Below are 9378 nucleotides of genomic sequence, written 5' to 3'. Positions count from 1 at the left end.
GAACTTCAAACCGGCACTAGGAAACAGACTGAGAAAGCAGAGAAAAAGTGTCTCCTGCAACCCGTTCCCTTTGTGCTAGATGAACGAACGTCTCTCCACTTGCTCAGTTCTGAGAGATAAGTGTGTGTGAAAGCCGCTCTTCACCTAGCTTGTTGGGAACACAAAGTTTCTTTTCAGTTGTAAACTCCATTCCATACATATATGTGGGGATATACTAGCTACAAATCGGTTTGACAGTGAAAACTGCAGGAACTTCAAACCGGCACTAGGAAACAGACTGAGAAAGCAGAGAAAAAGTGTCTCCTGCAACCCGTTCCCTTGCTGCTAGATGAACGAACATCTCTCCACTTGCTCAGTTCTGAGAGATAAATGTGTGTGAAAGCCGTCCTTCACCTAGCTTGTTGGGAACACAAAGTTTCTTTTCAGTTGCAAACTCCATTCCATACATATATATGGGGAGGTACAAGCTCCAACTCGATTTGACAGTGAAAACTGCAGGAACTTCAAACCGGCACTAGGAAACAGACTGAGAAAGCAGAGAAAAAGTGTCTCCTGCAACCCGTTCCCTTGGTGCTAGATGAACGAACGTCTCTCCACTTGCTCAGTTCTGAGAGATAAGTGTGTGTGAAAGCCGTCCTTCACCTAGCTTGTTGGGAACACAAAGTTTCTTTTCAGTTGCAAACTCCATTCCATACATATATATGGGGAGGTACTACCTCCAACTCGGTTTGACAGTGAAAACTGCAGGAACTTCAAACCGGCAATAGGAAACAGACAGAGAAAGCAGAGAAAAAGTGTCCCCTGCAACCCGTTCCCTTTCTGTTAGATGAACGAACGTCTCTCCACTTGCTCAGTTCTGAGAGATAAGTGTGTGTGAAAGCCGTTCTTCACCTAGCTATTTGGGAACACAAAGTTTCTTTTCAGTTGTAAACTCCATTCCATACATATATATGGAGAGGTACTAGCTGCAACTCTGTATTACAGTGAAAACTGCAGGAACTTCAAACCGGCACTAGGAAACAGACTGAGAAAGCAGAGAAAATGTGTCTCCAGCAACCCTTTCCCTTTGTGCTAGATGAACGGACGTCTCTCCACTTGCTCAGTTCTGAGAGATAAGTGTGTGTGAAAGCCGCTCTTCACCTAGCTTGTTGGGAACACAAAGTTTCTTTTCTGTTGTAAACTCCATCCCATACATATATGTGGGGAGATACTAGCTCCAAATCGGTTTGACAGTGAAAACTGCAGGAACTTCTAACCGGCACTAGGAAACAGACTGAGAAAGCAGAGATAAAGTGTCTCCTGCCACCCGTTCCCTTGGTGCTAGATGAACGAACGTCTCTCCACTTGCTCAGTTCTGAGAGATAAGTGTGTGTGAAAGCCGTCCTTCACCTAGCTTGTTGGGAACACAAAGTTTCTTTTCAGTTGCAAACTCCATTCCTTACATATATATGGGGAGGTACTAGCTCCAACTCGGTTTGACAGTGAAAACTGCAGGAACTTCAAACCGGCACTAGGAAACAGACTGAGAAAGCAGAAAAAAAGGGTCTCCTGTAACCCGTTCACTTGGTGCTAGATGAACGAACGTCTCTCCACTTGCTCAGTTCTGAGAGATAAGTGTGTGTGAAAGCCGTTCTTCACCTAGCTTGTTGGGAACACAAAGTTTCTTTTCAGTTGCAAACTCCATTCCATACATATATATGGGGAGGTATTAGCTACAACTCGGTTTTACAGTGAAAACTGCAGGAACTTCAAACCGGCACTAGGAAACAGACTGAGAAAGCAGAGAAAAAGTGTCTCCTACAACCCGTTCCCTTGGTGCTAGATGAACGAACGTCTCTCCACTTGCTCAGTTCTGAGAGATAAGTGTGTGTGAAAGCCGCTCTTCACCTAGCTTGTTGGGAACACAAAGTTTCTTTTCAGTTGTAAACTCCATTCCATACATATATGTGGGGAGATACAAGCTCCAAATCGGTTTTACAGTGAAAACTGCAGGAACTTCTAACCGGCACTTGGAAACAGACTGAGAAAGCAGAGATAAATTGTCTCCTGCAACCCGTTCCCTTGGTGCTAGATGAACGAACGTCTCTCCACTTGCTCAGTTCTGAGAGATAAGTGTGTGTGAAAGCCGTCCTTCACCTATCTTGTTGGGAACACAAAGTTTCTTTTCAGTTGCAAACTCCATTCCATACATATATATGGGGAGGTACAAGCTCCAACTCGGTTTTACAGTGAAAACTGCAGGAACATCAAACCGGCACTAGGAAAAAGACTGAGGAAGCAGAGAAAAAGTGTCTACTGCAACCCGTTCCCTTGGTGCTAGTTGAACGAACGTCTCTCCACTTGCTCAGTTCTGAGAGATAAGTGTGTGTGAAAGCCGTCCTTCACCTAGCTTGTTGGGAACACAAAGTTTCTTTTCAGTTGCAAACTCCATTCCATACATATATATGGGGAGGTACAAGCTCCAACTCGGTTTGACAGTGAAAACTGCAGGAACTTCAAACCGGCACTAGGAAACAGACTGAGAAAGCAGAGAAAAAGTGTCTCCTGCAAACCGTTGCCTTGGTGCTAGATGAACGAACGTCTCTCCACTTGCTCAGTTCTGAGAGATAAGTATGAGTGAAAGCCGTACTTCACCTAGCTTGTTGGGAACACAAAGTTTCTTTTCAGTTGCAAACTCCATTCCATACATATATATGGGGAGGTACTAGCTCCAACTCGGTTTGACAGTGAAAACTGCAGGAACTTCAAACCGGCACTAGGAAACAGACTGAGAAAGCAGAGAAAAAGTGTCTCCTGCAACCCGTTCCCTTGGTGCTAGCTGAACGAACGTCTCTCCACTTGCTCAGTTCTGAGAGATAAGTGTGTGTGAAAGCCGCTCTTCACCTAGATTGTTGGGAACACAAAGTTTCTTTTCAGTTGTAAACACCATTCCATACATATATGTGGGGAGATACTAGCTCCAAATCGGTTTGACAGTGAAAACTGCAGGAACTTCTAACCGGCACTAGGAAACAGACTGAGAAAGCAGAGATAAAGTGTCTCCTGCAACCCGTTCCATTGGTGCTAGATGAACGAACGTCTCTCCACTTGCTCAGTTCTGAGAGATAAGTGTGTGTGAAAGCCGTCCTTCACCTAGCTTGTTGGGAACACAAAGTTTCTTTTCAGTTGCAAACTCCATTCCATACATATATATGGGGAGGTACAAGCTCCAACTCGGTTTTACAGTGAAAACTGCAGGAACTTCAAACCGTCACTAGGAAAAAGACTGAGGAAGCAGAGGAAAAGTGTCTCCTGCAACCCGTTCCCTTGGTGCTAGATGAACGATCGTCTCTCCACTTGCTCTGTTCTGAGAGATAAGTGTGTGTGAAAGCCGTCCTCACCTAGCTTGTTGGGAACACAAAGTTTCTTTTCAGTTGCAAACTCCATTCCATACATATATATGGGGAGGTACTAGCTCCAACTCGGTTTGACAGTGAAAACTGCAGGAACTTCAAACCGGCACTCGGAAACAGACTGAGAAAGCAGAGAAAAAGTGTCTCCTGCAACCCGTTGCCTTGGTGCTAGATGAACGAAAGTCTCTCCACTTGCTCAGTTCTGAGAGATAAGTGTGTGTGAAAGCCGTCCTTCACCTAGCTTGTTGGGAACACAAAGTTTCTTTTCAGTTGCAAACTCCATTCCATACATATATATGGGGAGGTAGAAGCTCCAACTCGGTTTTACAGTGAAAACTGCAGGAACTTCAAACCGGCACTAGGAAACAGACTGAGAAAGCAGAGGAAAAGTGTCTCCTGCAACCCGTTCCATTGGTGCTAGATGAACGAACGTCTCTAAACTTGCTCAGTTCTGAGAGATAAGTGTGTGTGAAAGCCGTCCTTCACCTAGCTTGTTGGGAACACAAAGTTTCTTTTCAGTTGCAAACTCCATTCCATACATATATATGGGGAGGTACAAGCTCCAATTCGGTTTTACAGTGAAAACTGCAGGAACTTCAAACCGGCACTAGGAAACAGACTGAGGAAGCAGAGAAAAATTGTCTCCTGCAACCCGTTCCCTTGGTGCTAGATGAACGAAAGTCTCTCCACTTGCTCAGTTCTGAGAGATAAGTATGTGTGAAAGCCGACCTTCACCTAGCTTGTTGTTAACACAAAGTTTCTTTTCAGGTGCAAACTCCATTCCATACATATATATGGGGAGGTACAAGCTCCAACTCGGTTTGACAGTGAAAACTGCAGGAACTTCAAACCGGCACTAGGAAGCAGACTGAGAAAGCAGAGAAAATGTGTCTCCTGCAACCCTTTCCCTTGGTGCTAGATGAACGAACATCTCTCCACTTGCTCAGTTATGAGAGATAAGTGTGTGTGAAAGCCGTCCTTCACCTAGCTTGTTGGGAACACAAAGTTTCTTTTCAGTTGCAAACTCCATTCAATACATATATATGGGGAAGTACTAGCTCCAAATCTGTCTTAAAGTGAAAACTACAGGAACTTCAAACCGGCACTAGGAAACAGATTGAGAAAGCAGACAAAAAGTGTCTCCTGCAATCCGTTCCCTTGGTGCTAGATGAACGAACGTCTCTCCACTTGCTTAGTTCTGAGAGATATGTGTGTGTGAAAGCCGTCCTTCACCTAGCTTGTTGGGAACTCAAAGTTTCTTTTCAGTTGCAAACTCCATTCCATACATATATATGGAGTGGTAGAAGCTCCAACTCGGTTTTACAGTGAAAACTGCAGGAACTTCAAACCGGCACTAGGAAACAGACTGAGAAAGCAGAGAAAAAGTGTCTCCTGCAACCCGTTCCTTTGGTGCTAGATGAACGAACGTCTCTCCACTTGCTCAGTTCTGAGAGATATGTGTGTGTGAAAGCCGCTCTTCACCTAGCTTGTTGGGAACACAAAGTTTCTTTTCAGTTGTAAACTCCATTCCATACATATATATTGGGAGGTACTAGCTGCAACTCTGTTTTACAGTGAAAACTGCAGGAACTTCAAACCGGCACTAGGAAACAGCCTGAGAAAGCAGAGAAAAAGTGTCTCCTGCAACCCGTTCCCTTTGTGCTAGATGAACGAACGTCTCTCCACTTGCTGAGTTCTGAGAGATAAGTGTGTGTGAAAGCCGCTCTTCACCTAGCTTGTTGGGAACACAAAGTTTCTTTTCAGTTGTAAACTCCATTCCATACATATATGTGGGGAGATACTAGCTCCAAATCGGTTTGACAGTGAAAACTGCAGGAACTTCTAACCGGCACTAGGAAACAGACTGAGGAAGCAGAGAAAAAGTGTCTCCTGCAACCCGTTCCCTTGCTGCTAGATGAACGAACGTCTCTCCACTTGCTCAGTTCTGAGAGATAAGTGTGTGTGAAAGCCGTCCTTCAACTAGCTTGTTGGGAACACAAAGTTTCTTTTCAGTTGCAAACTCCATTCCATACATATATATGGGGAGGTAGAAGCTCCAACTAGTTTTGACAGTGAAAACTGCAGGAACTTCAAACCGGCACTAGGAAACAGACTTAGAAAGCAGAGAAAAAGTGTCTCCTGCAACCCGTTCCCTTGGTGCTAGATGAACAAACGTCTCTCCACTTGCACAGTTCTGAGAGATTAGTGTGTGTGAAAGCCGTCCTTCACCTAGCTTGTTGGGAACACAAAGTTTCTTTTCAGTTGCAAACTCCATTCCATACATATATATGGGGAGGTACTACCTCCAACTCGGTTTGACAGTGAAAACTGCAGGAACTTCAAACCGGCACTAGGAAACAGAGTGAGAAAGCAGAGAAAAAGTGTCCCCTGCAACCCGTTCCCTTTGTGCTAGATGAACGAACGTCTCTCCACTTGCTCAGTTCTGAGAGATAAGTGTGTGTGAAAGCCGTCCTTCACCTAGCTTGTTGGGAACACAAAGTTTCTTTTCAGTTGCAAACTCCATTCCATACATATATATGGGGAGGTACTAGCTCCAACTCGGTTTGACAGTGAAAACTGCAGGAATTTCAAACCGGCACTAGGAAACAGACTGAGAAAGCAGAGAAAAAGTGTCTCCTGCAACCCGTTCCCTTGGTGCTAGTTGAACGAACGTCTCTCCACTTGCTCAGTTCTGAGAGATAAGTGTGTGTGAAAGCCGCTCTTCACCTAGCTTGTTGGGAACACAAAGTTTCTTTTCAGTTGTAAACTCCATTCCATACATATATGTGGGGAGATACTAGCTCCAAATCGGTTTGACAGTGAAAACTGCAGGAACTTCTAACCGGCACTAGGAAACAGACTGAGAAAGCAGAGATAAAGTGTCTCCTGCAACCCGTTCCATTGGTGCTAGATGAACGAACGTCTCTCCACTTGCTCAGTTCTGAGAGATAAGTGTGTGTGAAAGCCGTCCTTCACCTAGCTTGTTGGGAACACAAAGTTTCTTTTCAGTTGCAAACTCCATTCCATACATATATATGGGGAGGTACAAGCTCCAACTCGGTTTTACAGTGAAAACTGCAGGAACTTCAAACCGGCACTCGGAAACAGACTGAGAAAGCAGAGAAATAGTGTCTCCTGCAACCCGTTCCCTTGGTGCTATATGAACGAACGTCTCTCCTCTTGCTCAGTTCTGAGAGATAAGTGTGTGTGAAAGCCGTCTTTCACCTAGCTTGTTGGGAACACAAAGTTTCTTTTCAGTTGCAAACTCCATTCCATACATATATATGGGGAGGTAGAAGCTCCAACTCGGTTTGACAGTGAAAACTGCAGGAACTTCAAACCGGCACTAGGAAACAGACTGAGAAAGCAGAGGAAAAGTGTCTCCTGCAACCCGTTCCATTGGTGCTAGATGAACGAACGTCTCTCCTCTTGCTCAGTTCTGAGAGATAAGTGTGTGTGAAAGCCGTCCTTCACCTAGCTTGTTGGGAACACAAAGTTTCTTTTCAGTTGCAAACTCCATTCCATACATATATATGGGGAGGTACAAGCTCCAACTCGGTTTGACAGTGAAAACTGCAGGAACTTCAAACCGGCACTAGGAAACAGACTGAGGAAGCAGAGAAAAAGTGTCTCCTGCAACCCGTTCCCTTGGTGCTAGATGAACGAACGTCTCTCCACTTGCTCAGTTCTGAGAGATAAGTATGTGTGAAAGCCGTCCTTCACCTAGCTTGTTGGGAACACAAAGTTTCTTTTCAGGTGCAAACTCCATTCCATACATATATATGGGGAGGTACAAGCTCCAACTCGGTTTGACAGTGAAAACTGCAGGAACTTCAAACCGGCACTAGGAAACAGACTGAGAAAGCAGAGAAAATGTGTCTCCTGCAACCCTTTCCCTTGGTGCTAGATGAACGAACGTCTCTCCACTTGCTCTGTTATGAGAGATAAGTGTGTGTGAAAGCCGTCCTTCACCTAGCTTGTTGGGAACACAAAGTTTCTTTTCAGTTGCAAACTCCATTCCATACATATATATGGGGAGGTACTAGCTCCAAATCTGTCTTAAAGTGAAAACTGCAGGAACTTCAAACCGGCACTAGGAAACAGATTGAGAAAGCAGACAAAAAGTGTCTCCTGCAACCCGTTCCCTTGGTGCTAGATGAACGAACGTCTCTCCACTTGCTTAGTTCTGAGAGATAAGTGTGTGTGAAAGCCGTCCTTCACCTAGCTTGTTGGGAACTCAAAGTTTCTTTTCAGTTGCAAACTCCATTCCATACATATATATGGAGAGGAAGAAGCTCCAACTCGGTTTTACAGTGAAAACTGCAGGAACTTCAAACTGGCACTAGGAAACAGACTGAGAAAGCAGAGAAAAAGTGTCTCCTGCAACCCGTTCCTTTGGTGCTAGATGAACGAACGTCTCTCCACTTGCTCAGTTCTGAGAGATATGTGTGTGTGAAAGCCGCTCTTCACCTAGCTTGTTGGGAACACAAAGTTTCTTTTCAGTTGTAAACTCCATTCCATACATATATATTGGGAGGTACTAGCTGCAATTCTGTTTTACAGTGAAAACTGCAGGAACTTCAAACCGGCACTAGGAAACAGCCTGAGAAAGCAGAGAAAAAGTTTCTCCTGCAACCCGTTCCCTTTGTGCTAGATGAACGAACGTCTCTCCACTTGCTGAGTTCTGAGAGATAAGTGTGTGTGAAAGCCGCTCTTCACCTAGCTTGTTGGGAACACAAAGTTTCTTTTCAGTTGTAAACTCCATTCCATACATATATGTGGGGAGATACAAGCTCCAAATCGGTTTGACAGTGAAAACTGCAGGAACTTCTAACCGGCACTAGGAAACAGACTGAGGAAGCAGAGAAAAAGTGTCTCCTGCAACCCGTTCCCTTGCTGCTAGATGAACGAACGTGTCTCCACTTGCTCAGTTCTGAGAGATAAGTGTGTGTGAAAGCCGTCCTTCAACTAGCTTGTTGGGAACACAAAGTTTCTTTTCAGTTGCAAACTCCATTCCATACATATATATGGGGAGGTACTAGCTCCAACTAGTTTTGACAGTGAAAACTGCAGGAACTTCAAACCGGCACTAGGAAACAGACTTAGAAAGCAGAGAAAAAGTGTCTCCTGCAACCCGTTCCCTTGGTGCTAGATGAACGAACGTCTCTCCACTTGCACAGTTCTGAGAGATAAGTGTGTGTGAAAGCCGTCCTTCACCTAGCTTGTTGGGAACACAAAGTTTCTTTTCAGTTGCAAACTCCATTCCATACATATATATGGGGAGGTACTACCTCCAACTCGGTTTGACAGTGAAAACTGCAGGAACTTCAAACCGGCACTAGGAAACAGACTGAGAAAGCAGAGAAAAAGTGTCCCCTGCAACCCGTTCCCTTTGTGCTAGATGAACGAACGTCTCTCCACTTGCTCAGTTCTGAGAGATAAGTGTGTGTGAAAGCCGTCCTTCACCTAGCTTGTTGGGAACACAAAGTTTCTTTTCAGTTGCAAACTCCATTCCATACATATATATGGGGAGGTACTAGCTCCAACTCGGTTTGACAGTGAAAACTGCAGGAATTTCAAACCGGCACTAGGAAACAGACTGAGAAAGCAGAGAAAAAGTGTCTCCTGCAACCCGTTCCCTTGGTGCTAGTTGAACGAACGTCTCTCCACTTGCTCAGTTCTGAGAGATAAGTGTGTGTGAAAGCCGCTCTTCACCTAGCTTGTTGGGAACACAAAGTTTCTTTTCAGTTGTAAACTCCATTCCATACATATATGTGGGGAGATACTAGCTCCAAATCGGTTTGACAGTGAAAACTGCAGGAACTTCTAACCGGCACTAGGAAACAGACTGAGAAAGCAGAGAAATAGTGTCTCCTGCAACCCGTTCCCTTGGTGCTATATGAACGAACGTCTCTCCACTTGCTCAGTTCTGAGAGATAAGTGTGTGTGAAAGCCGTCCTTCACCTAGCTTGTTGGGAACACAAAG

This window comes from Camelus dromedarius, unplaced genomic scaffold (genome assembly GCF_036321535.1).
Source record: "Camelus dromedarius isolate mCamDro1 unplaced genomic scaffold, mCamDro1.pat HAP1_SCAFFOLD_114, whole genome shotgun sequence".
NCBI classification, from domain to species: Eukaryota; Metazoa; Chordata; class Mammalia; order Artiodactyla; family Camelidae; genus Camelus; species Camelus dromedarius.
Note: the sequence above shows the minus strand (reverse complement) of the source record.